At 43.3% G+C, this 21,814-nt stretch overlaps 1 protein-coding gene across 3 annotated transcripts in view; it reads left to right on the top strand.

The window, feature by feature from the left end:
* Window positions 1-797: 797 nt before the first annotated feature.
* Window positions 798-21,814, top strand: part of MGAT5 (alpha-1,6-mannosylglycoprotein 6-beta-N-acetylglucosaminyltransferase) — a 116,781-nt gene continuing 95,764 nt past the window's right edge. The window contains exons 1-2 of one of the 3 annotated variants that reach the window (XM_082763173.1): window positions 798-964; window positions 16,260-16,401. The gene's annotated coding sequence lies outside the window, so the exon portion shown is untranslated. Of the gene's footprint in view, window positions 965-16,254; window positions 16,402-21,814 lie in introns of all 3 variants that reach the window. The other 2 variants (XM_082763172.1, XM_082763171.1) reach the window with 2 other exon arrangements.

Raw genomic sequence — 21,814 nt, 5'->3', positions numbered from 1 at the left:
CTGTGGGGATCTCTGCTGTCTTCCCTCGGCCTCTTGCCTCTGCGCTCCCAGGAGCCGTCCTTTCCTCAGCGCGGTTCCCTGGGCAGGCAGCACTCTCAGCCCTGCGGCTCTCACTTCCCTCATGGATGTGCTTGGCGTGCTCATCTCTGCCAGGCTTTGCCGTTCGGCCGTGTCAGACACAAACGCTGTGGAATCGCCGTGACTTCCTCACCCTGTACGCGGAATCACCTCAGCGAGCTGTGAGCTCCTGAGCTGTCAGTTCCTACTGCTGCCTTTGGAAAGGGCTCTGCTGGGGGACTCGTGCGGTTATTTTCTGGGTAAGTTACTTCAGTAATACATCACGTCGAACCCAAAAGTGACGGATGGGCGCCACATCAGCTGCTGTGTGCGCGCATCCCCAAATTCAACCCTCAGAGGAGCGCGAATGTGGCCATCGCCCCCACAGCCGCTTTACCCCGCTGTGGCAGCAGCCAGCCCACCACCTCCACCACCACCTCCCCTCACGGCGTGCCCGGGAGCACTCTCCCCCTCGGGGCAGGCAGCAGGAGGCCGGCAGGAGGAGCGGGACCGCCCGCCAGGGGTCCCCCTCCGCCCGCAGCCGCCCCCTGACGGAGCGCTGGGCGCTGAGGGGCGGCGCCTTCCCGCCCCCTTCCTCCTCCTCCTCCTCCTCCCTCCCGCCTGCGGGCCGGGCTCGCACTTTGCAGACGCTCCCTTGCGGTGCCTCAGCCTGTCATAGGCGCGGGCGTGCGCGCGCGCATTCCCCCCCCCTCCCTCCCCGTTCCCCTCCCCTCTCCTCAGCGCCGCGCCGCTCTCCCTCCTCCTCCTCCCTCTCCCTCCGCGCCCGGCACTTTGCAGACGCTCCCTGCGCCCTCCTGCAGGCGGCCCGGCCGCCCCTCAGGCCGCGGGCCCATGGGCGCCGACGCCCCGCCCGCCGCGGGGGGCTGCGCTCGGGCGAGGCGCTGAGGTGAGGCGAGGCGGGTGCGGGGGGCGCCTCACGGCGGGGCGGCTGGGGGAGATGAGGGGGGGACGACGCGGGGGTCGTGGGGGTGTGAGGGGGGTGAGGGGAGTGAGGGAAGATGGCCCCGGGGGCGTTGGTGGCGCCCGTTGGTTCCCCTCAGGGCGCCCGTTGCCTCCCCTCAGGGCGATGAAGTTCGGGGTCGGGGCCGGGCGCCTCAGCCCCTGGGAGCCGCGGTGAGCCGGGGACGCGCCGTGCCCTTCATGCTGCGGGCTGGGAGCGGTGCCGGTGGGGTGCCCGCTCCGCTTTCCCTCAGCCGCCCGTCCCCGCTGGGGCTGTGTCCCGTCCCCCCCCCCCCTTCCCTTTTCCTCCGGCTGCGGGCTTGCTGCTCGCGGCTCTTCCCAAATAGTTTCATCATTTCGTAAAGGGCTGACAGCCGCTCTCCGGAGGAGGAACCGGTTGGTTGGTGTCGGTCGCTCTTGGAGCCATTTTGCCTGGGGACACTGGGTCCGGGTTCGGCTGAAGGGGGGATTTGCCTCCTCCTGTCTCCATCTCGCGCAATGGCCGAGTTCTCCAGGAGAAATCGTGCTGACTGCGGGACCCGCGGTTCACGTAGTGACTGGTGGCTGTGCCAAGCCTAATAGTGGTAAAAAATCCATCACTTTTCTTTTTTCTGGTGTTTTTATTACATATAAGGCAACTTGCAGTGCTGCCTCCTGCTCTGTACCTGTACAGGAGAATATAGGGAATAGTTTAGTCTTAAGCAGAGCGCTATGTGTACCGAAAGGACTGGCTACTCGCCTTAATTTAAGGTGTACAGGCTGTTTTTTCTTTCTCCTATGTAGAATATGGATTTATTTTCCATCAGCAAATAAGGTTTAAACAATATACGCGCCCCTTTTCTGGGTGGTAAATCCATCCTGCTGTCTAAGAAGGAGCCAGCTTGTACAGCCTGGACTGAAAAGATGCTGAAAGACCAAGTGGCTGAATACCGAGCGTAAGAAGATCAGGTTGCTTAAGCTCCAGGAACTGAACTGCCTAAAACTTAGGAAGCGGCCAGCAACACTGAGTGCAGATCATCTAAAATCCTTAATCTGCTTCGTGATGTAGAATCGGGCAAAATAATGAGGTGCTCTGCATTCCTGAAACGATTTAGATTAACAGCAATTGCTCTCCAGTTTGTCATCTCCTTCCAACCAAATTCCTTTCCCTTGATTTAAACAAAAAGCAAACAAAAAGTTACACCATCAACTTCTATTCTTGAGGTAATATGAAGGATTTTAGTAGCACCATTCATTTCAGTCTGAATTTAATTTATTCTTTTTATTATTTTTACAAGGTTACATTTCTGGCATTATATTCTGCTGTCATCTAACAGGTTTGCTTCGCTATTTTAATAAAATTTGCTTATTGTGCAGTTTTCCTCCCCATCTTGGCTCTCAAATTTTACTAAAATTCAGAGGTTGTTGACGTGAAGAGCCCTGCACTGATGTAGTAACTTGATTATTAGCTGTGTGGTAGGTGTTTTGAAGGCTTTTGTGAACACAGTGTTCATATTTTGAGCAGGTTGAATGCTAAAGAAGATTGCCTTAGTGTTTCATGAGAGAATTCGTTTTTGTTGTTGTGAAAAGGGACTGATAAGGGAGATAGAGCAGCAAACGTTACTTTATGGTTACTTGCTGACATTGACATAGTCTATTGAGCAGATGGTGGAAAGAAATCTGATATGATAAATATCAAAAAGCCAGGTTCTGGTAGTATTTTCATTTACGTCATGTTATTCCAAAAGTGCCTGCTGAACTCGCTTGCTTAGCTGCGTTTGGAACCCGAGCAGTGCTCCTGCAGTCACTTGGTAATGAAACGCAGGAGTAGCTGCTGGAGGAGATGAACATGCTGCACAGCGCTAATTAGCTGCGAATCTGATGAGGGGAAACTCTTCCACGAATCAAGCAGTTCTGCTATTATTGTGTCTTCAATTTAAGAAATTTCTTAAGTGGTTGGAGTGGTATGATGCCGTCCTTTAATCTTCTCTGCTTTTGCAGAGTTAGTATTTACACGGCTCTGCAATTCATATGTTGTAACAGTTAAACAAAAAGCAAAAAACACTTTTGTCTGCGATGCTTCAGAAGGAAAAGTAGAGTTTTGTATTTGCCTCTGTGTGTATGCACGCACATGCAAACCCCTCTGGTTTTCTTGTTTTAGCCTCCTGTTACTGGTATACATTATTGGATCTGTGAAGGCTTCACTGCATCTCGCTTCCATTTCTTGAACAGCCTGGATGAGCATGAGGGCATGTAACTTCTGTGAGAAATAAGTTTCATTGTTCAGATCCGGTTCTGGTAGTGGCTTGGTTTCCCTCACTTGTGACCCCATGTGCTTTTGTCAGTTTCTTGTGTTTTTTTGTTTGTTTTTGTGTGTGTGTGTGTTGGTGACAGTTACTGTGAGTTACTCCCCAGCCACAGAGGGAAGGAGAGAAAACTTTTCTACCAGTTTTTATTAGTTCTGTGCAAGACTTTAGTTATTGATATAGGAGCTTTATTTGGACAGCGTTGGAGGAGGAACAGCCGTGATTAGAACTCGTGACACGAGTGCTAGCACAACCTCTCAGATGCGTGGCAGCTGCTTTTTGTGACCGTGCAAACTTTCATCAAGGTGGATAGCCTCACTCTTCTGCTCAAGCTGGGGTGATGGTTGAGCTGTCTTGAGACAAAGTGGCAGGGTTTTGTTCTCGCCTTGCAACAAAAAGAAGTCTTGTTGGTTTTAATTGGGTGGTTCCTTCAAGGCCACGATGCAGGCACTCAAGCCAGGTTGTTGCTTCTGCCAGGAACTTCTGCTAAAAATGTGGCAGTTCTGTGTACTACGGAGACCCAAAGGAAGGAATGGAGAAGACAAAATTAGTTCAGGGGACAGGGATTCCCTCTTTGAATGCTCCAAGTAGCAAAGTCCATGATTCAAAGTAGCAAAGTCCTTTTCACAAGGAAAGCTTAAGTCAATGATGTGATTCATTTGATTTATTATTTATGGTTTGTATGAGCTAAGAATCCTGTGATCCTTGCCCTTCGTTGAGTCTCACAAGGTCCTGTTATTCCTATTAGCTAAGCATATTTCTTCATACATCCCACAGGCATTCCAAACTGTTTAACCTTGATTATTAGCCCAGCTCACTGGTGTTTGTCTTACTGCTTTTTCTTTCCTGATAGAAGACTGTAGTATTTGAAAGCTATCAACCACTTCTTTTGACCTCGTCCTTTAGACAAAAGGGTTTACGTGGGTTACAAGTAGCAGGCAGATTGTTTTAGTGACTTGTTTTTTCCTTACATAAGAAGGAAGGAGATTCGTACTGTTAGGAAAAAAACTGATTTCACTTGTATCAGTTGCTGGCCTTGAATCATGGAGTTTGTTTTGTTTCTTTGTGTCACCATTTTTTGTTTTGTTTTCCCCATACAGTGTATTGCTTTTGGTTACGCTTCCTGAGAATAGTTTTGTAACTAGAATGTCTTTCTGAAGTCAGAGATTTGAGTGAGGAAGCTTGTTGCTGCTTCCTGTCTGTTACCTGTTAAGGTTGCATTCCCTGCTTCCCGAAGAGTCAGGTGAGCCACGTGAGCACTCTGACTGTTGCACAGCAGTTTACATGACCCCTTTTGAGGTCCTATCAAAACATTTTCAGATAGCTACTGATGAAGTGGTCATTGAAGGTACAAGCTGCAGTGAATTACAAATCCTGCCATATTCTGTGGTCTGGAGGTTTATTGGATATGTTACATGTCAAGATATGGACACTCTGGATTCCAGCCCGTTATGTGATAGTCCTCATGTCTGAAACACGTGGGAGTGGAGTGGAGTCACCCATTCCTACAGAAGACCTCCAGCAGTGCAAAGCTGTATGTGTGGATTCACTCAGGCAGCGGTTCTCTTGGGCTTAAAATACTCTCTCTTATCCCTCTCCTCTTTTTTACCTCCCTGTTCTCTCCGTGTGTCTGTTCCCTTGCTGCAAAAATTTGTTCTTTTCTCCTTCCCTCCCCACTGCTGTGTCTGACAGAATGAAAACAAATCTCCGTTGGTTGCTTCAGGGCCGTTTTTGGAAGTTGCCCTTGAACTCTGCAGAATGTGGCTGTAATGTGCATCCGGTATACCTGGAAGATGATTCCAAGTATTAGAGACCCAATGTAATCAAACTTTCATTTTTCTCTGCTGTTATGACCTATTTTGTTAAAACAACTTCATGGTTTGAGTGTAGATGGTCTATTTGAAACGTTTCAGTGGTGATGTAAAACTTGCCAAGGTGGGATGCATGAAGGAGTTACGCGTGTTTTTCTTAACTCATTTAGTAAATTTGCACCTTTGATACGGTATTCATAGCGAAAATAAATCTTTGAACAGATCATTTACTTCTTAAAATGCTTTTATGTAATTTCAATGAGCCTGTCTTGATAGGCTCTGTTCAAGACAGCGTGTGCATTGATTTAATTTTGGATGTTGTAGACAAAGAAGAGTGAAAATGCTAGCCTGAAGTTCCTGTGACGAAAATTTTCACCATCCCATTCTCTTCTTATTCTATTCTGAAATGTGGTGACGTGACTGCCTTAAAAGCAGTGACACTGTTTGCTTGACCTAACTGTAGAGCCCAAGTCCCACGCTGCTGCAGTCCACTGTTGTGTGAAGGCTGTTTCTGCATGACAGAAATGCTTCCACTACGAGGGCTTCTCAGACATTGCTCCAAGTAACAGGAGCCATCAAATAGTTTTCTTTTCCTGAAGTTGGTTTGAACTGCCTATTTCTGCCTAGATGCAATTAAAGCATCATCATCCTGTCTGGATGAGTTTTCTTTCTGTTTTGCTTTTGGTATGAATTGTACATTAAAATGAACACACATACATGCACCTTTCCTAAAATGAATCTTGGTGTGTCTTTGTCTACCTGATCTCAGAATTTGAGCCACCTGACAAGGAGTCTTCTCCCTGGAAGGAAAAAAAAAAAAAAAAAGAGGAATGAAGCAGCCATGTATTTCATGCCTAGAAAAATCCAGAAATACTCTTAACACTGAGACTTTCATACTTGTTTTGCAAATGCCTGTGATAAAGGAGCTTGGCAGCAGTGTTCTCTGTACAAGATAATTTGCTGGATGCGGATACAAACTTTTCAATGCGATTAACACACTGTAAAACCAAAATCAGGTGAAGAAACAGCTCTGAAACTCCCTCCTGAAACACTGAGAGTCCTGACAAAAATGCATTTGGCTAGTGGTAGACACATGGCGTGTTCAGTGATAATTCTGGCAGGAGGAGGGGCTGCAAAATGAGGGGGCTGTGCCCTGGGCAGTAAGGAGATGTTTAAAACACAAGTAGGCAAGGAGTCCAAGCAAGGTACCTTTTTGGTGCTTGGGCAGAGGACATCTTAGAGGTAGGCTTGCAAGTAAAGAGCATGAGCAGGAAAGGGGCTCTTTTGCAGTCCATGTGCTGGTGGAATTTCAGGTGGAAAGTTAAAATATGTACCTCTGTTGAAGGGGTTGTGGACATGGGTCTAGAGAGCTCAGGAAAGAGTCTGGAAAAAAATATTTGGAGGACTGAACAAAATGACTTGTTTGAGAGAGGCTTTTGAAGGGCTCAGCCTGTTTGTAAGTTTAGTTTCTAGGTTTAGAAATCAGGTGTGAACTTTAAACAGACATAAAGCTAAATTAGAAAAGGAGGTTCCTTCTCCTTCTCTCTCTTTACCGCTCAGACGTCAGCATGGGTTGTGCTGCATATTTGACCGGATAATTACAGCTGCATCATTTCAATCAGTTCCTCGGCACATTGTTTTGCTTTGCAAGTTCTTAACGTGAACAGCTCCCCTCCCTGTATTTCCCTTCATGAAATGCAGTTTCACAAGCAACACTATTGATCCCCCAGGAGCATGGAGAAATGTAGCGTCGCTCTGTTGGCGCTTAAGATCTTTACATGTTAGGCAGCTACGTTTCTTTTACTACAGTGGGGAAAAAAAGCATGAAGGAGGAGAAAGCTTAAGTAGGAAAATACAGTGAAAGCACTTGCAGCTAACGGCTATTTTACTATACAAAAAATTGACCAGTTCTGAATATTTAGACAAATTTTAAGAGCCTGTGATCAAATTAAATGATTTTTATGGTTATACTTTAAAACAATTGGTTTTTATTTCTAATAGCCATTTTCTTAGATACTAATTGAGTTTACTGGTACACTAGTTCCAGAAATAATCTTTGCCTCAATATTGTAACTTCTCTTGAAAGAGGAATACAAACTGTCCTCCTTTCCTGCTAGGTAGTAGTAGTTCTTGTTGGAATACTTCTCCAGATTTTTTTTCTTGAGTAGTTTGGCAGTTACGTTCGAGAAATGGGATAATCAGTAAAACAAGAACTTCTGCGTTCCTTGTAATGATGTAAAAAACAAATGAAACCAGGTCACACACATAACAAAGCAAATTGACGTGTTAATTCTGAGCCTAGGTCTCAGTGCTTTCAGGCTTCTGGGGACACTTACTGCCCCTGCTTTATGGCACTAGTTGTTCAATATTGTGAAATCTTTGAGTTCTCTTTGCTGCCTCTCCTTAGGGCTGTCTGGAGAACCTGATAGGACTATGCATGATTCCTTTTGAGCAGCAGGCTGCAGTGACTATCATCTCACCAGTTTTATCCGAATTCTCACCAAGTAAGTTAAAGGGGGAGCGAGGAAGATTTTCAGACTGGAAAATGACTAAGATTTTGGCCTTGCTGCTGGCTTCCATTGAGGCTTGCTAGCAGCTTAGATGGAGGTTCCCTGGAAGTAGCGCTCACCAACTGATGGTCTGGAAGTTCAGCTCAATCTGTTCAGGATCTGTTGCCGCTGGTGGGTCACCAGTGGTGATTCAGTGTGCCCCTGGCCTGGAGGAAGGGATTTTCATCACACTGTAGCGAGAGGCTGAGTGCAGTGGATGAAGTGCCATCCTGATGTAAAAGGCGTGTTGCCGCTTGCTTTAGCTCTTGAGTAGATGCTATTTAAACCTCTGGCTTTGTTTATTGAAACTAGGACAACGAGGCCCGAGTGTGCTCTTAAAGTTTCCTTTGAGGTCTGTAGTGGCTGATTTAAAAATAAAAATCAGCTTGTTACAGGTTTAGCTTCTGTTCAGCTCATATTAAAGTCCTTGTACCTTGATACGTTTCCTGCCATAGTAGCTTTCGTGTGTCCCAGTTCCATGGCTTGCACGCTGTGAAATGGTACAGAAGAATGCCAATATTGTGTAAGCTACTTAAAACATGTCTAAGAGCACTTCCTTGCGTGCTGAGGCCTTGGTATGCGTGTGGCCACATCTACAGCAAAGAAAGCTATAAGCCTTATCGAGCAAAAAATGGTCTTTTAAGAAAACCCCACCAGCCGTTCCCCAGCTTCTTCACCTTTTACCTGTGTCAGCTGGGGAAGGAGCTCAGGAGGTGGTAAAGCTGCTGCTGTCAGTGGCAGTGTTGGCTTTGGCTGTTTGAACATCAGCCTAATTTAGAAGACTGGCTTTATTCCTTAAAATTCTGTGTTACTAGGGGGTTAATATGGGTTAAAGCTCCCTCCAGTAGGCCAGGTGGCCCCAGTTTTATTTAAGAAAGTAATGGCCTTTCCCCTCTCCCGAAATGTGCTGTGGAAGTACTATTAACATACGTGTTTGTGCCTATTCTAATTAGGACAAAAATATCCTACTCACTACAAAAACTTCTGATATTCAAATCAGATTTTGTGCTATTGATTTTGGATGTGTGTTATGCAAAGAGGTTTTTTTTTTTTTAACGAAGGCAGACTCTTGCCCTTCCACAAGCTACAGAGTATTTTTAAATATGCCACCCACCTCACTCTCTAAATAACTAAAATTTGGCATTTTATTAGAAAGGCTGCTGATGCAGCATTGTATTTTGGCAGAAATTACTCCAGGAACCCTACAGTGCTCAGTATTTCCACCATGCCTATCATATGAGGATCAGGCCTAATTGCTCAGGATAAAAATGTGACCTGTCTATAGAAATACAGGTGAAGAACATTTCCATTGCTGATTTTGTACTGACCTCCTCTGTCATCCTTGCATTTGACAAATAGAAGAAGAAATTTGTCAAATGGTATTAGCAAACTGTCTTCCTTTTTTTTCCCCTTCTGCTGCTGTCATTTGGCTTGCTGGTGTGGCTCACTGTACCGCTGATGGTTGTCCAGCTATTGTTGTGTTAAGGTCTTCATTTCCTAATTTGATATTTAAGAAATTTTTTGATAGTACACCAGTGTTTGAGCTGTAAAACTGATTTAGGAAAAAAATAAACAGGGAGAAGTGTTAGAAATTCTCCAGGACGTTGTGTAAGAGGTTTCAGGGTTTTGGTCGTACCTTCCTTTTCATCTGGGCTTGTGTCTTTCTCCTTCCTTCCCTGTTTTTGTGTAATTTGAAGCATGTTTTCTTTGTCACTGCTACTGAACTGTTGCTATTAGCACTGCCTCCTGTGTTCCACACCTCAAAAAGACTGAGAGGCTAATGGTGTTGTGCTCTCTTTTCATTTGGCATTCAGAAAAAATGCAGGCAACATACGTATTTCTGTTCTGCTCAGCCTGGCTGCTTCTCCACTGGAAGCAGCCTTCAGCTGGAGCATGAAAATTTTAGTGAACGTTCCTTTCTATTCAGCTGTTTCTCAATGTTAAGTCAAAACAGTCTTGCATATTGTTTTTTGTTGTCTTTTGCTTGGTTGTTGTTTTTCTTGTTGTTGTTAAGCTGGATTTCTGTTGTGTGTGAGAAGTGTTTGAGTGTCCTCTGCAGTGCTCAGGAAGAGGCAAGCTCTTTTTCTCAATACAGACTTCTGATGGCTTTTGTCTGTTTTCCCCAAACATCTTCTCTTCAAGGCTGTGGTTTCACTGTATGACTTGACATATTGTCATACACTCAATGTTTATGCTTTACCTTGCGTGTTCCTTCCCATCTTCCAGTTCTTTCTCACGTCTTTGTAACCTGTTTCCTTATTAGATATTTTAGAAAATCTTTACTGACCTGGGCTAAAACAGATCTCGTCCTTCCCCATCCAATCAACAAACCTGAACAGATTCTTCATCTGTAAAAATTAAGTAGAAATTCATGAAGTCTGAGAGGTATGGTTGTAGCTATGCGGAATCTTTGTATAGTCAGCTGATAATAGATATGAGATGAATATTTCTATTAGGTTGCCCACCAACTAATTGTCAAACCAGCTGATTTCAAAGATGGCTTGCATGCCTTTAGAAGGCCAGTGGATCTTTTATCTATTTCTTTGTCACATTGATAACACTTTCACGCAGTTCCTCTTCCTTTTTTTTTCTGATGTGGCTTTTTTCAACCAACCTCAAGCAACTGTCTGAAATGATTGAGTCATTTTACTGAAGGTCAGACTCTGCCCATGTTGCACAAGCTTTGAATCTACAGAAAATCAATGTAGCATGTTGAAGAGGTGAGTGATCATTAAGTGTCCTGTAGTTTGTCTGAATCTGCAGATTTTTTTTTTTTTTTTCCCTGGGGGGTTATTGGCACCGGAATTGACTTCCATATTTTGCTGTTCTAATCACATATCGGGCTTCGTTGCTGCATGGTCAGCCATTGGGATGGGTTGCCCAGGGAGGTGGTGGAGTCACCGTCCCTGGGGGTGTTCAAGGAAAGGTTGGATGTGGTGCTTGGGGACATGATTAGTGGGTGACATTGATGGTAGGGGGATGGTTGGACCAGGTGATCCTGGAGGTCTTTTCCAACCTTAATGATTCTATAATTCTATTCTGAATGTCTATATAGGCATCTCTTCTAAGCCAGTCATTATATTTAAAAAAACAAACTGTCATGGTTTAACCCGGCTGGCAGCTAAACACCACGCAGCCGTTCGCTCACCCTCCCCCCTCCCTCTCTGGGACGGGGGAGAGAAATGGAAAGTGAAGCCCGTGAGTTGAGATAAAGACAGTTTAATAAGACAGGAAAATAATAATAACAAAATAATAATAACAATAATAACAATAATGTTACAATGGTGATAATAGGAAAGTAATAATAATATGTACAAACAAGTGATGCACAATGCAATTGCTCACCACCCGCTGACCGATGCCCAGCTTAACCCCGAGCAGTCCGGCCCCCTCCCCCCGGCTAGCCACCCCTATATATTGTTTAGCATGACGTCAGATGGTATGGAATACCCCTTTGGCTAGTTCGGGTCACCTGTCCTGGGTCTGTCCCCTCCCAGCTCTTGCTGCACCCCCAGCCTGCCTGTTGGCAGGACAGAGCAAAAGTCTGAGGTGTCCTTGGCTTGGTATAAGCACTGCTCTGCAACAATTAAAACATCGGGGTGTTATCAGCACTCTTCTCATCCTAAGCCAAAACACAGCATTCCACCAGCTACTAGGAAGAAAATTAATTCTGTTCTAACTGAAACCAGGACACAAACAAAAAACAAAAACAAAAAACAAAAACTGGCTGAGCAGGAGAAACAAAGGTGATGTTATGACAATTATGAAGAAAACATGACCTTACTACTTCAGATTGTCTCAGCAGCTTGTTAGAACATCGGAGAGCTGAGCCAAGCAAGTCATCAAATGAATCTAAATTTCTGAACCTAGCTTTTTAATATCATTTAAAAATTCTTTTCCACAGAAAGCTTACACTTCTTTTATACTTCATTTGCAAGTGGGCTTTTTTGAGACCCTTTTTGCAGTGATGCTCCCCATTTCATTGTATACAGGTTTTAGGTACCTGGTGTGGAACTGAGTGTCATAGCAGCTAGAAGCCTGTAACCATGAAGTGGTGATCATTTTGATTTTTTAGCTAAGCAGAGAAAAAGTATTTCTAGTTCTAAAGAATCTTACGGAACGACAGGCAGAGAGTCTGGTGGTGGTGAAGCTGTTGTTAAGGAATTGTTGAAGTAACTGGTGGAGTTCGGCTGTCTTTAAGGTAAAGCAAACTTGCATATGGAGAACAGGAGCAATGCAGTTAATGAAGGAGAGGTTAGGGGTTAAATGAAACCTTACCTATGGGAAAACAAGTTTAGTTGCAGGACTACTGTGAAAATCAGGTGTTTCCTCAGGTTTAAAGAATAAATGAAAACCGCTCAAAAGCCATACGCTGAAATAACTGTTCGAAATAACTGCTTCTTAAATCCCTAATTATTATGTCATACAAAGTAATGTTACAGGACTACAGAGATGATTTTCAAAGCACTCTTCACACTTAAGCCTTAAGTCATGTGTTGGGTCCAAATCGTGGGGTGCATCTTTTCCTAGCATTAAAACAGCAGCCTAAGCTGGAATAAAGCCTGAAAGCTCTTGAGTGATATGAAGCTGTAGGAAGGAATATTGTAACCTCCTGAAGCACGGAGGGAAATGATAACGAATAAATATAGTGTAAAGATAAATAATAAATATAGGCTGTCTTTTGTCAGGCTGTTAGTAGGAACAGCTCTTCTCTTTAAGACCAGCCCTAATGAACATGAGCGACTGACATCTGAAGGGTTTTATTTTGCTGCCCCTGATTAGAGGTACCGTTACACTCTGCATTCACATGGCTCAGCTATGGGTTTATGTCTTCTGCAGTGGGCTGCAGGTGGAAGTCAGTAGGCTAAGGTACAAAACGGTAGTAGAATAGCCTGTCTTGGGTCCTTGTGCTTGTAGCTTACAAAGAAGGTGGATTGCTCCGGGTGTTAAAAATGTGCTAAAATGTCTTCAATAGTTTTCTGCAAGTTCTGTCAAATCCTGGCGGTTGCTAAGGTAAATCCATATAGCCTGGTTATACAAGGTTTAAAAGAGTAAGGCTTCCTGTACCCACTTAGCCTTTAAAGATGCGTGTGCCAGCACATTCCCCCAGTGAGTAGAAAGGAATGAATATTTTCATAATATTGGAAAATCTGTTCCTCTGTGTCTCTGCCTTATTATCTTTGCTAGCTATGACTAACCCACAAAGAAATCCATTCAGCTGTGGTAGCGTCAGTGATGTGGCCTCTTCCCCTCTGCTGCTACTACAGTACTGTTTGAAGACCATTTAAATTTTGCTCAGAGCTCTAGGTGATCTTTTTTGGCAGCCTTACGTATGCTTTTACATTAAGTGCTAGGTTGCAATAATTTTTAAAAGGCTTGTCTGAAAGTGGATGTTTTTGTGTGTATTTATAGGTGGTATTTGTCTTAGAGGCGTGGATTTATTTCACACCCTGTGCCTTTAGCTCATTAACAGGACCTTGGTTGTAGGAAGGTTTGTCATACCGGAGTTGTACAACAGTCAGAGAGAATGGATGCTGAACCTGGCCCTGAGGTCCAGAAGAAAATCAGAAAGTAGAAGTAATTCCAGTGGGTTTGCATATTTGATACTGGGTGCCTTTAAGAGCTCATTAGCATGTTCTCCACCTAATGTTTAATTAGATATGTGGCAAATAAATGTTGTCCTTGCTGCTAATGAAAGTTCCTTTTGAGGCAAGCCTACTACCACTGTATTTGTCCTGGAAAGTCTCCTAGCTTTCTCTTGTTACCTCAAAATACACTTATTTTCTGCACCCCCGTATTTTTCCCCCACTGTGACCATGCCAGAGATGAACATTATTTCCTCTTGGATTTCCTTTTGGACTCTGGAAACAGTTTGGTTTAGGACAGTGAAGAGCTTTGTGGAAGTAACACGTCCTGCTGTAGATGTTGCCAGGAGTTTAGAACGCAGCTACAGTGGAAAGATGTTTCCTACATTACAGCCACAGCAGCTCATCTGCTGTGGATAGCACCACTTGTCACAACCAGAGATATTTTTAGAGCATTTTTTAAGGTTCTGCTAGTTGTGTGTTGTTTGTTTGTTTTTTTTAATCAGTTTCATTTCATTACAATGCTTTAGTTCACAGAAAAGTGTTTTCTAAGAACTGACTTGTGTTCTAAGCACTGTAGGGAGAAAAACCTCAATTTGCCTGAGAGCGTGCCAAAGAGCTTGCATGGTGGAATTCCTGGTCTAGTGAAATCAAAGAGGAGGGTGACAGGTATAAAACATGCCCATAGATCATATAATCTTTGTATGGTTCAGCCAAGTGCAAAATTAACTCACCAGATTTGTTTCAGTTGCTTCAAATTGATTTGAAAAGGTGGAGAGGGGCAGAATTCCTTACACTGAAATTGTTCAAGATAACTGCAGTGGGCAGGAGAAGAAAATAACCCTTTGATGTCACTCAGAGTGAAAAACACAAGCTTAAATTCATGTCAAGGCAAATGCAATGCTATTTTGTAGTTGTATAAGGCTGTTTAAAGTGGTTATCAGTGTTGGGGAAAACATGTCTTTATTTTCCAGGCTCTTTTTTTTAACGTACCAAATAAGTGTTTTTTCCTCCTCCCCTTCCCACACTAGAAGGAACACTTTTTCCTCTGGGGACAGAGATAGGATGAAGCTAAATATATCACTTGTCGGCTGTATTCTCCATCACGTTGCTTCAGTGGTTATTATTTGAGTTTTACCTTCAGAGGTTCTGCCTGATATTTGGTGACATGCATAATGAATAGAGACATAGCAATTTAAAATTCATTCTTTATTGCACTTTGGTTTTAGTTTACAAAGTGCTATAAAAATGAAAGGGACTTTGTAAGCATTAATCCAGGCACTTGGGGAAATTTCACCTCGATTTGTGTGAAGAGGAAAGAAAACAGCATAGGACTCTGCTTGCAAGTTTGTTTTTTTTTGTTGTTGTTGTTTCGTTTTCTGGTTTCAAATGCTATGTAGGAAGGTGACATTTCTCTTCTTTCAAAGCACCACCCTTTCCGTGAGGGTGAGGAAGCCGGCTGGGTTTGAAGGCCATGACCTCTGGCCTAGCTGTGCGTTTTTGGTTGGTGTTCTTGCTTTCTGAAGCACCAGCTCGAACAGCCTAAAGGCCAGCCTGAGGAGAGCAATGCACGTCTCTGGAGAAGCAAGCCTGGGAGACAGCAGCTGGAGAAGAGGCTTCAGGTAGAAAGAGAGTGGCCTCTTCAGCAGTCCATTACTGCTCAGAGGTACAAAAGAAACTCTAGGTGTACCTAGGTGTGCTGTAGACATCAAAACCTTGTTCCTTTAAGTCGTCTTATGCTGTGCTTTGGGTAACTGAGGAAAGGACTGGAAGGTTCCCTTTCCCATTGCTAATGGGAGCCAAGCAACGATGAGGAATAAGTTTCATGCTGCTGTAAACAGTATTCAAGCTCTGGCTTTGCTTTTGATACTCCTGACTCTCAGAATTGGCATAACCAGTTGCCAGCAACAGCAGCTTTGTCCTGAAAGCCAGGCTTGGAAGTTCTACTGGTTGCGATCATTTACTCTGACTTTCCAGTCTGCAGCTAAATCCTGTTAATCCAGCTTCTAGTTCATCCAGTATTTTATCCTTTGTAGGAGCTGACAGTAAAAATTGTGAGTTCATGCTGGAAATGTGTGTTGGCAAATAGGTAGCCATTACAACGCACATCACAGGAGCATCTCCTCAAGCTTTATGCACAGCCTTTGATCGAGAACTTACTAGGGAGACACGGTGGCAGCATGCTGACCTGGAGAGGACAACAGAGTGGTAGTAGAAGGTGTTCTTGATCTTGATTGAAGGGCAATTTATACTGTCTGAGCTATTTTAATCAAAATAGCCAGACCAGCCAGCTTTGTAGTTCAAATAGCAAATGACTTCTAACCCGCTTTCATTTGACTGAAATGTCTGGGGGACTCTCATTCAGGTTAATTCCTTGGGCAGATGTGAGGAGGCAACGACTTCTGCTTGGAGAAAGAGTTGGGTTTCTGCTGGCAGGGGTGGATCTGGCAGAGGTCACGCCTTCCTGGCCCCAGCCTGTCACATCCAGAAATGTAGGCAGGGCATACTGAATCCCATGGTCCTCGTGACTTCCACTCAGCAAATCCTGTAACCATTTTCCTCTTCACTCTCTCCACCGCTTCAACTTCACTGTGATAGCTTCTGCTGCCAAAAAGGGCTGTGGGTAAGCACGTGAGCCTGCTTTCTATTTTCTAAATTATTTTTCCTGATGTTCAGGAAGAGATTAAAAAGTTGATCATTCTATATTGGGAAGCAGCATTAGGAAGTAAGAACAGAAGATACAAAATCTTGAATGAGTTGCAGGCACTAATGGGTCCTGACTATTTGCTGTGTTGTAGGATACTGGGGGGCGTGGAGAGAGAGGAAGAGGAAGAGATAAAAGCAGGGATTGCTCAGAGCTCAGGGGGCCGGCTCCATCCTTGGTCAGCATAGAGTGTGATGCTTTTGAGGCTGCTGCTTGGAATCGTTCCCCCAAAGGTGGAGAATGGCCAAGCTGAACAGCTCTTCATTATGAAAAGATACAATTTCTCCTTTTTGTTTTCACCAGCTCAGATACACACCTGACCCATCTGTCGGACAGCTTGGTTTGCACAACAAGCCGAAAGCTTGTGTAAGAGAGAGGCTCCTTTTGTTTTCGTGATCTGAACAGCTCATCAAGGGATCTGTTGATTTGGCACCGCTCCTCCAAAGAAGGGTGAGGAAATGAGTGGCTGGAGCAGAGGGATGAGGGGCGTGAAACGTGAAACAGGGCTGCCCCTTCTTCCTCCTCTTTTGCCCCACGTGCTCTTGATGTTCATTTGAAAACAGCAGACGTGGTAGTCTTGGTAAACCTTTATACCTTGCTAGGTACAAAGGCAGTAACTAAACACTAAGGGGGTTCTGTGGAAAAAAAAAAAAAAGCCAATTTCTCAGTTGTTTTGGTTATGTCACCACAGCCTCACTCCTGATGCTGCAGAATGTTTGTATAAAAATGCTTCAAATGTAAGCAACAGCCAGCATTTTTGTTTTGAGGCTGTTGTCAAGAAGGATGCACTTAAAAAGGACTTCTGACTGAGAATGCCCTGCCACACCTGGGGCAGTGTCAGAGTGCAGTACCAAGCCCATTGACGCTTCCTTTCGTGGGTCACATCTGGGTGCTTTGTGTTTTGGCACACGGTCAAAAACCGATTTAGCCCTTTACAGGGATTAAGCGTTGCTCTCAGACGTTGTAACTCAAAAGACTGTGTCCAGTGTGTGGTGTGAAATTAATCAAAAGGAAAGAAAATTAATGACCTGCTGTGGTGCCATCCATCAGGATATCACTCAGCAGGTGTGAAATTAACTTGCCTTGACTGTGGATTAAATTTAACGGCGTGACGTGAAACTACAGAAACCATTTCTGTTATTACTAGGGAGCAAGCAAGCTTTTTTTTTTTTTTTTTTTTTAAAGATTCCAGATTAATGAACTGCTTACGCCATACAGTGGATAGTCCTGTGATCATTTAACAGCATGAATTTAGATTATGTTCCCTAAGAAGATCACGTATTACTGTATCAGTAAAAATTGTTAAAGGCAGGCCGCAGAAATGCGTTTTTAATTTCTATAATTATGGAGCGCCAGATGGTGGGTGCATACTTGTTTCCAGTGTACTATTTCAGCTCAGATATAAGCAGTTGTGATCTTTATTTACAATTAATCAGATTTTAACCTAGGTGATTTGAAATTGCGTTGTGACTATAATGAGTTCCAAAGAAACACACAGAAGAAATGTCTCTGCTGCTTGCTATAGTTGCAAAAAAGCCTTTCTTTTTTTCCAGATCCTAATTCTGAGGATAGCAAAACTAGCCACTAACTTTAATTGTCTGCCAACTATTTTGGAATGAATATCTAATATTAGATTATCTACTTAAAGGACTTGATAAATCATGGTTAGTTTGTTACATATAGAGAGAGAGTTCTTTGAGAAGTAATAAAGAACTCAGTTCCCCTACCGAAGGTCGCAACCCTCAGAGTATACCCCTGCTGCTGAGGCTTGACTTCTTATCAGCTGCTCTGAAAGAGCAGCACTACAGAGATGTAAAATACATTACAGTTTATCAACTGCTCAAGATGAATGAGGAAGATGAAGGAAACATACCTCCCAGTTTAAAGATTCTGCCAACTATTTTTTTCTGTCCATTCCTGCTTCCTTATGCGTGTGCACTTTTTCTCTGCAGTTGCCTCATATTTTTCATGTGGCATTTATTACCAGCGTGAAGGCTCCCATTGACTTGAACATCCTCCTTTAAAAGGTTCAGTTGCCTCACCTGTTTTAGAACTCATGATGTTTGTGCCCTCAGCAGAGAAGTAGTCATTTATTTTTTTTTTTTTTTCATTCCTTCACACCCTCCTCACCCCTCTCCAAATCAATTCTGACTCCCCATTTCCAAGAATTAAGGAAGCTGCATGTTTGTGACTAGAAAGACTGAGTTGGGACTTGCATGGTACTTTCCTTGGAGGTGTATTAGCCCCACATCTATGAGTTCATCTTCAGGTTGGAAGTTCACAGTATACATGTATGACCATGTGCTTGACTATCTGCTCTTTATAAGTTGATTTGTTTGACCTCTTATTAAAGAACATCTGTGGTTCATAAAACACAATATTTTTGTTTAAATATTGTCAATCAGCTGTTAGTAAAGTGAAGGTCTAGTTAAAGCTTCACTGCTGTGGTACCAGAGACAAATGATGCTAGCATTGGTAACAAGATTTTGGTTCATTACAAGCATGATATAACCACCAAAGAAACATCAGGGCTGTCCAACTCGGTGGTTGTGTCACTGGCAGCCCTTTCTTCAAGGGTAAATCATAAGCAGTTCCTGGAGGATCTGTGCTGCCCTGCAACCTGATTGAAGAGCTCTGTTAAAAAAAAAAAATAAAAATAAAAATCCTTTTGTTGAACATTAATTTGGGTTGAACTGCCAGGATATTCTACAAGTTTTGTCTCCTCTTTGAAGAGAAATGTCAGTCTTGGTGCCTGTTTCAGGACGAGGAGTTGAACAAGTGATGGAGGCCTAATGCTTTTTATCTTTATAAGCATTAACAATTCAGGTCAAGCTTTTAACCGAGAATAAAGGCTAGATGATTACTAGAACAGTTATTTCAGCTGGACCTTTGGGCTGTTTTCTTTCCTGCATTAGAGAGTGAAAATCTTGATATGCATGCCTAAAGAGACTTGCTCTTTAGGCAGAGATTGTAACATGGTGCTCTTGCAAACTTGCTTGTGTTGAAGGAAACGCTGGAATATTGTGCTCAACTGCTGCCTGCAGTGTGGCATTTAGATTACTGGGCTTATTTAATGTACTCCTGCCATTCTCTTGCTGATGGCTTTTATAGCTGCCTAAGCTTTTATGATGAATTTGTAGCCCCTGGAGAGGGAAAGAAGAGAACAGATAACTTCAGCTCTTTCTGTTGAACTTGTTTAGGTTTTGAAGACAAGTGGAAGGAAAAGCAGCAGTCCTCTTCGCAGCTAGGGCAGCAAGACAGTTGATTTGTTTCTGTCCTGGGAAACTTCTTGCCAGCAAGAAGTCCTCATGTCTGTTTGCCATGATAGGCTGTGTGAGCTGGGTCTGTGGAATCTCTTTATTGTGTTTTGCCTTCAAGCTGAGCTTGTGTTGGCTGCTTTTGCGATTTGCTTTATCTCTGTATATCTATTCTATCCCATCAGAAGGGAGCACACGAAGCTAATGGAGCTGTTAGGGTGTCTTCACAGCAGTGCTTTTTTTTTTTTTAAAATGCAGCTCTCCTAGATTTTGGGATGAAGAGAACTCAGATTTTTCTGTATTGTCTGTAACACAGAAATATGCAAAACTGTTTCGTCAGCATGCTCAGAGTTGAGCAGTGTGATGCTATCTGCCTGTGAGCATGGGCTCCTGAGAGCATATTCCCGTTTCTCAGTTCAACTGAGGAGTGCTGTTGAAATGAGAAGACATCGATCCCTGCACGCAAGCAGAACCAATGGAGGAAAAAAAAAAAAAATAATAATAAAAAAAAAAACTGCTATTGAATGTGGTTTGCACAATATTGACCCAACTAGGGGAAGGGGGCCTGGATCTTCTGGTTGCACCCAGTATTTCCAGAGCATTTGTTCATCTCCCAGGTTATGCTGACAATGCTCTTGAGTTTCTGGTGGGCTCAGAGCATGTGAGCAAAGGGGGAGCTTGTGTCTGCTAGCAAAGACGTTGGCTGTAGCCAGTGGTTGAATCACTGGGTAGGGTTTTTTGTGGATCTGTGTGAGGAGTGAAGGCTTTATTTGGCTTTTCTCATGACATTCTCTGTATTTTCTCAAGCTGCAGTCAATAAATGTCCCTTCCCAAAGGAATTGCCAGTCTGTAGACTTGTGATTGTTATTCTAAGTCAGCCATGGAAACATGTTGTGTAACAAGTCTAAACTATGATATTTAACAAGATACTAATTCTTCATGGCAAAAATATAGAGTTGTTTAATTAGCACTCAAACCACTTCTTTAGCCCTCTAGTTCATTATGTCTCAAGTAGGTTTATGCCACTGATTCATATAGCTCATTACTGCTCATAAATGTCACTGTAAAATTACTTAAAATAAGAGTGTTAGCGTCTTGCTGTCATTAGTTCTACAGCTGGTTTGGTTGTGGTGACAAGTTGGTAGATAAAGTGTGAATTTTATAGTTGAAGATGTCAGGACTTGGAGAGCTTGCTGCTCCTTGTCATGGGAAGAGACATGCCTGCAGAGCTGAAAGCTGGAGTTGGAAACTTCTTTCTGGTCATATCTACTGCCTACCTCTTTTGTCAGCAGTATGAGTCAATGTCCCGCACAGAGTTTAAAAGCAATAAATGCAACGGTAAAAACTGTAAATTAAGTCACTGATGACACTTCTGGGAATGTGGCATCAATGAGAAGCTTTCACTGAATCTTTGTGTTCTCTGAGTAAATGGCAGGCAGTCAAGGTCTGGAGCATAACAGCATAGGCTGAAGTGGCCACTTCTTGAGTAGTGCAGCTGATGATTTCCAGATGCAAATTATAATAATTTGCTCAAATACTTTACACATAGGTGGGATCCTGTAATCTGCATCTCAGAAGACTGTTGACATTGTGAGAAGGAAACTAGAAACAGGACAGGAAAAGATTGTGTCAATCACTTGACCAATTGATAATATGATAAAAAGTCTTGATACTTTAAAGTAGCAAGTTGTGATGGTGAACAGATAACATGTCTGTCGGTGGCACTTGAAGTTTTTGTTGTTCTTTTTGATGATGTTGGCAAATTCCAATTCAGCTGAGTAGGAGAAGTCTTGGAGGCTAGAAGTTCAAATTGATTTATCTTAATAGATTCATGGGCCAAATATTTGGATATCTACAGTATCATGAGCTCTCCTTGTGACAGCTATCAGTAATTTTTGCGTGGCTTCATATGAACAGATTTCAAAGGTTGGAGGTTATGATGTTGCTTGTTTTATTGTGTATGTAGTGAATGAGGTACAGGGCTGTACAGGAGTAGCAGGCCAGCATTAGAGTCAAACTACATGACATGTTTCATGTTCCAGGGTGCAGTTCATCAGTGGGAAGAGATTATAGATGTGCAGAATTAAAATGGGAGCATCCCTGGTTTTAATGGAACTGATGTGGGTAAGATGTATCCGTCTACTAGAAATTAGTGAGGCACAGAATTTGGCCAGGTAAGAACTTGTATTATCAGACTGCAGTGGCACAAGTACTGCAACCTGAGCCCAGATCATTTTCTGGAAACCCTAAAGCAGTCTGCTAGGTATCTGTTGTTTGTTTGCTTGACAGGGATGTGCACATACACTTAGAGGAATATATCTCAAGTGACTGAAGATGAACTTCTTTTTATGTGTCTTTTTTTAAATGAACTGTAATGTTAACCAAAAGCGACATTCTAGTTTAGTCTCTGTTCAAAGAAAGATCTGTTTTTAATAATTTATGTGGAAGCTCTATGAAAGATTTAAAATGTGACAGCTCTGAAATAAGAAGATTGATGCTGCTCCGGTGTGATCTGATTTGGATTCTGACCTAATTTCTGTTAGTTAGTGATCGGTATAAAACTTGGTGGGGTACGTGAGCTTACGACTTCGGGAGGTTACTGGCTG

This window comes from Aythya marila (assembly GCF_965140915.1).
Source record: "Aythya marila genome assembly, chromosome: 6".
Lineage (NCBI taxonomy): Eukaryota > Metazoa > Chordata > Aves > Anseriformes > Anatidae > Aythya > Aythya marila.
This window is presented reverse-complemented; position numbering and strand designations above follow the sequence as displayed.